The sequence below is a fragment of the Camellia sinensis genome, chromosome 11 (genome assembly GCF_055761805.1).
Source record: "Camellia sinensis isolate YWXY chromosome 11, ASM5576180v1, whole genome shotgun sequence".
NCBI classification, from domain to species: domain Eukaryota; kingdom Viridiplantae; phylum Streptophyta; class Magnoliopsida; order Ericales; family Theaceae; genus Camellia; species Camellia sinensis.
The window spans coordinates 85800149-85806148 of NC_138971.1; the positions used below are offsets into that span (position 1 = coordinate 85800149).

The following is a 6000-nucleotide window of genomic DNA, read 5'->3' on the forward strand; positions in this document are numbered from 1 at the left end:
AAGAGAGGTCTTGAGAGCAGCAAATTGAGCAAACAGATCATATTTGCTATAGTTGATGTTGCTATCAAAGCTGTAACCTTCTTCCCATCATCACTGTGATCGGTTGTTGTTTCATATTCTGTTTTTTTTTTTTTTTGTTACTGTCCTGTTTAAGAAGACAATAAAGTGTTACTTTGATAGTCAGTAAAATGTTATTGTGAAATAGAGTAAAAATATTAATTTTATTAAAAATTAAAATACTAAATTAGTCGCTAAGAATATTTTGATAATAGTAGTATGTGTTAGACTTTTTAAAGAAAACTTTTTATATTTGTTTTTAATGCATTAAAATTTTATTATAAAAGAGTTTTGACCAAATTTTTGACTTTATTTTGGCCATTGTTGTTTGAGTCATTTATAATTTCAATTGGCTCTTGCTTGTTATCTTGGAAGTGAAATGGAGAGGTAAGACTAAAAAGTGATCTGTAGTAGAAGGGATGAGATCAATTCTCTTTAAGTGTTATTCTAACAATTAATCATTAATTTCTGCAAATAAAATTAAAATAATAAATAAATAAATAAAATTCAATTGATTCAATTTTAATTATGAATTTATGATTGTCTCAGGTTGGTTTATAATTTACAATTGTCATTTGAGTCATTTATAATTTACAATTGTTGGCGTTTTTTTAAATAAAAAAATGGACATATGAGTGACGTGTCATGCTTTTAGGAGTAAAATTGTAAATTTGATTAACTCTATAAACTAACTTCAGTTAATTTAGTGACTATTTTCTATCAAAATCCCAAACTGGTGATGTCAATTGGACTAATTGTGAGCATTAAATGACATAAAGGGACAGAATTCCGGACTACGAGTGCAATTAGAAACCAAAAAAAAAAAAAAAATACAATTGGACTAACTGTGAGCATTAAAATGACATAAAAGGACAAAATTATGGACTACAGGTGCAATCAGCAGCAAAAAAAAAAATACTAGCTATTAGGGTAAGTTGGGTGGCCAGTAATTTTCCACACGAATAATCCTTCCTAGCTCAAAAAAAACTTGGCCCGAAAGGGCTCTAATTTTTTTTTTCTTTTTCTTTCCCTCTTATATCGCTGAAATAGAGGAAGGAAGAGAGAGAAGAGAGAAGAGAGAAGAAGAGGAAGAGAAAAAGAAAGAGTAAGAGAGAGAAGAGAGAGAGCACCCATCACCAGCGCCGCTATCACCAACACCACCATCATCTGTGTGTCTCTCTCTATATCTCTCTCTCTCTTTCTCTGTATCTCTCTCTCTCTATTCTAAGTTATGGAAGAAGAAAAGAAAAAAAAAACAGAGCAAGAACAGATACAGGAAGATGATGATGATGATGATGTGTTGTTGTTGATGTTGATGCTCTCTCTCTCTCTCTCACAACTCAAATTGGTCCCTCTTGAGATGTTTGAGGTGTTCCCCGGGCCTTCTCATGATTGTTGCACGATTTCGGCCCGCCGAGGCCAATTTTCAAGCTTAAGTGTGAAAAAACTGCCTTTTTCGACCTAGTTTTCAAACCGGAAGTCCCGTGCCTGTTTGTTAAGTTTTCACAACTCAAATTGGTCCCAAACCGAGAGTCCCGTGCTAGTTCCGTAAGTCTCCACAACTTACCTTGGACCCTCCCGAGGTGTTCGGGGCATCTCCTGGTCCTTCTCGTGACTGTTACACGGTTTTGGCCCCCCGATGTCCTATTTCCAAGCCTAAGTGTGAAGAAAGTGTCTTTTTTCAACTTAGTTTTCAAACCGGAAGTCCCGTGCTAGTTTCGTAAGTTTTCACAACTCACGTTGGTCACTCCCAAGATGTTTGAGGTGTTCCCGGCCCTTCTTGCGACTGTTACATGATTTTGGCCCCTAATGACCTACTTTTCAAGCTTAAGTGTTAGAAAAGTGTATTTTTCGACCTAGTTTTCAAACCGGGAGTCCCGTGCCTGTTCGTTAAGTTTTCACAACTCAAATTGGTCCCACCTGAGATGTTTGAGGTGTTCCCTGGGCCTTCTCATGATTGTTACATGATTTCGGCCCGCCGAGGCCTATTTTCAAGCTTAAGTGTGAAAAAAGTGTCTTTTTCGACCTAGTTTTCAAACCGGAAGTCTCGTGCTAGTTTCGTAAGTTTCCACAATTTACATTGGTTTCTCCCGAGGTGTTAGAGGTGTTCCACGGGCCTTTTCGGGACTATTACAGGATTTTTGGCCCCCGATGGCTTATTTTCAAACTTAGGTATTTAGGAAGTGCATTTTTTGACTTAGTTTTCTAACCGGGAGTCCCATGCAAGTTTCGTAAGTTTCCACAACTCACGTTGGTCCCTCCCTAGGTGTTTGAGGTGTTCCCCGGACCTTCTCTTGACTGTTACACGATTTTGCCCCCCCGATGGACTATTTTCAAGTTTAAGTGCGAAAAAAGTGTCGTTTCGAACTTAGTTTTCAAACCGGGAGTCCTGTGCTAGTTCCGTAAGTTTTCACAACTTACATTGGTCCCTCCCGAGGTGTTTGATGTGTTCCCCGGGCCTTCTCGTGACTGTTGCACGATTTTGGCCCTCGACGGTTTATTTTCGAGCATAAGTGTGAAAAAAGTGCATTTTTTGATTTAGTTCCCAAACCGAGAGTCCCGTGCTAGTTCCGTAAGTCTCCACAACTTGCCTTGAACCCTCCCGAGGTGTTTGGGGCATCTCTCGGTCCTTCTCGTGACTGTTACACGGTTTTAACCCCCCCAATGTCCTATTTCCAAGCTTAAGTGTGAAAAAAATGTCTTTTTCCAACTTAGTTTTCAAACCGGAAGTCTCGTGCTAGTTCCGTAAGTTTTCACAACTCACGTTGATCACTCTCGAGGATTTTGAGGTGTTCCCGGCTATTCTTGCGACTGTTACATGATTTTGGCCCCCAATGGCCTACTTTTCAAGCTTAAGTGTTAGAAAAGTGTATTTTTCGACCTAGTTTTCAAATCGGGAGTCCCATGCCTGTTCGTTAAGTTTTCACAACTCAAATTGGTCTCTCCTGAGATGTTTGAGGTGTTCCCAGGGCCTTCTCATGATTGTTACACGATTTCGGCCCGCCGAGGCCTATTTTCAAGCTTAAGTGTGAAAAAAGTGTCTTTTTCGACCTAGTTTTCAAACCGGAAGTCCCATGCTAGTTCCGTAAGTTTCCACAACTTACATTGGTTTCTCCCGAGGTGTTGGAGGTGTTTCACGGGCCTTCTCGGGACTGTTACAGGATTTTTGGCCCCCCGATGGCCTATTTTCAAACTTAGGTGTTTAGGAAGTACATTTTTTGACTTAGTTTTCAAACTGAGAGTCCCATGCAGCGGGTTTGTAATACCAGTTAAATTCATCCAGAGAAATTTTCCTATGGCAGAGAAAATTCTCTGTGCATTGTGTTTTGAAGCTTCAAATTCATCTAGAGAAATTTGCCAATAGTAGAGAAAAGTACTGTGTGCATTGTGTTTTTTAAATTTGATAATTGTTTTGTACTAACACAGTGCATTACAGATTGCATGATCATATAGGCACCCTCTTTGGCACGGTACGAGTTAAATTTCTCTGTGAATTTCTGGTAACGTCATACCAGTCAAATTCATCCATAGAAGTTTGCCAATAGAAGATAAATTTACTATGGGCATTATGTTTGTTGAAATTTGTATTGTGTTTTGTGAGGTCCAATTCATCTAGAGAAATTTGCCAATAGCATTGAAAATTACAGTGTGAATTGTATTTGTTTCAACATACAATGGGTAGTCTGTTTATAATACCAGTCAATTTCATCCAAAGAAATTTTCCACTAGTAGAGAAAATTATCTGAGCATTGTGTTTTGAAGCATCAAATTCATCCAGTGAAATTTGCCAATAGCAGAGAAAATTACTGTGCGCTTTGTGTTTTTTGAATTTGATGATTGTTTTGTACCAACACAAAGCATTACAGATTATATGATCACATAGGCATCCCCTTAGGAAGATACGAGTTAAATTTCTCTGTGAATTTCTAGTAACATCATACCAGGGAAATTTCTGCAGACAATTTTCTCTATGTAGATTGTGTTGACAATCACAATAAAAAAATATATATATATTTAACCATTGATAGGTATGAGATTTACATTAGTCAAAAAAGGATATATACATATATGTCAAGCATCATTATTCCTTCAATGTATGAAAAAACAAATTGAATGGTTGATCCTAATTATATTGTGTACATTGTCTTCCTTGCACTAGTTTCACTATTACACTTTTGGTTCTTTTTCTGGAGGTATTTGAATTGGTTTTGTCCATGACCGGCCAACTTCGGTCACAAATTTCTCTATGATTTCTGCCCTTATCAACCTTATGTCTTGTGTGGACAATTTCGAGCAGATAGGTTTATGCTTGCTATATTGTCTCATTATATAGCACACAAAGAGGTCACAATTCATACTGCATACAAATTATAGGTATAGTTAGTTATAAGAAACACTCAAATCAAATTATCTTATTTATAGATGTTGTATGAAACTTACGAATCACTGTCTTCTTGTGGAGCATTGTTGACATACTCAAAGTTGTAATTTGTGTTTTGTGAGTTTATCAATTTGAAAAAGGGTTGTGATTGTGCCTCTCTTTCAAGGCAAGCTTTCAAAAAATTCTCCACATAATCTTACTGCGAAAAAATAATTTTTAAGTAACAGAGAAATTTGCAGACAAAGCAATGGGATTCTATGAAAAATATCATCACATAAACATTATGATGGGATCACAGAAATTTGCACTTGTTACCAATTGTTTTGCATCTTTGACATATTTGTCTTCTGCATCATCCCTCATTGGCCTTAGTGAGTTGTAGAATCTCCATAAATTGTCTTGTTTGTCGAGGACAAGCAAAGTCCAGTGATTTCTATGTGTTGACTTCTTATTACCCCCAATATTTATTAGGAAATAGAGGAATTTGTAGTTCCTCCATGTTGTTTCAATATCTTGTCAAATAATGAGACTCGAAAAGTTTGATTTTCCGTCATTTTGATGAAATTTTGTGGTCAGAGAAAATCAAAAAATGGTTATGTTATGAGAAAGTTGAAATGACAGGAATTTAAGAAATATACAGACAGAAATTTTAAATGCACACAACTAGCCAGAGAAAATTAGACTAGTGACACAACTGGTTTCAAGAAGTATAAGACAAGAGAAAGTAGTAAGTAAATTCCAGAGAAAATCAAATAAAAGAGTAGTAACATACTAAGCTCATGGATGTGAAAAAAAATGAAGTTGGCTATTGTCTTTCTCTCATTTGGTCAGTAAAAATGATCTCTCCATAGCCATCAATGGCCTGAAAAATATAATTTATAATTGTAATATTGGTTTATAAAGGCTGATGGAACATTGCAGAGAAATTTTGATGAAAGACGTACATTGTTAGCAATTTCTTTTTGCTTTATTAGGTTTCCAATGTCTTCGAAGGTAATGACATTCAACTCACTTGTCCAGATTAAAGCCCTACAAGAAGAAAAAAAAAGGATTTAATAGTTGTTAATGCAATATAAGTTAGTAAATTGTTGTTTGTTATCTTCTATTTTATTTGTTGTACTTACTCAAGTCCAGACACATTTGATATGTGCTGCAAGATGTCTTTTACATGATCTTTTATCAATCTTGAAATCGGTAGAGTTTGCGGAAAAAATCAAGATTTTCTGATGCTTATTGGTTGAGGCAAGACGTACACATCAACATCAAGTGCTTCTTTGTCTTTCGTCGTTCGCTCAGTTTGCTTTGCAACTTGTTGTTCCACTTGCATTCCAACTATACATAGTGAAAATCAAACAAGCCCCAAAAATCGAATAAGAAAATAAATAGAGAAAACCAAATAAGCAGTAGAAATCAATAGAAATAAGCAGCAGAAACTAATGTGTTCAGAGAAAATTACCATTGATAGAGAAAATTATAATAAATAGAAATTTCTCCGAGTTGTGTTGACACAATGACATAACTTCTTGTGGCTCAAGATTTTCACTGACCTTGTGGTTGAACTT

The 6000-nt window shown here is 36.1% G+C and overlaps 1 long non-coding RNA gene across 1 annotated transcript; it reads right to left on the reverse strand.

Moving 5' to 3' along the window:
• Positions 1-5149: 5149 nt before the first annotated feature.
• Positions 5150-5770, reverse strand: LOC145802020 (uncharacterized). Its single transcript, XR_014344182.1, has 2 exons — positions 5563-5770; positions 5150-5467 (listed from the first exon to the last, which is right to left on the reverse strand). It is a non-coding gene; the product is annotated as an uncharacterized LOC145802020 (long non-coding RNA).
• Positions 5771-6000: the final 230 nt, after the last annotated feature.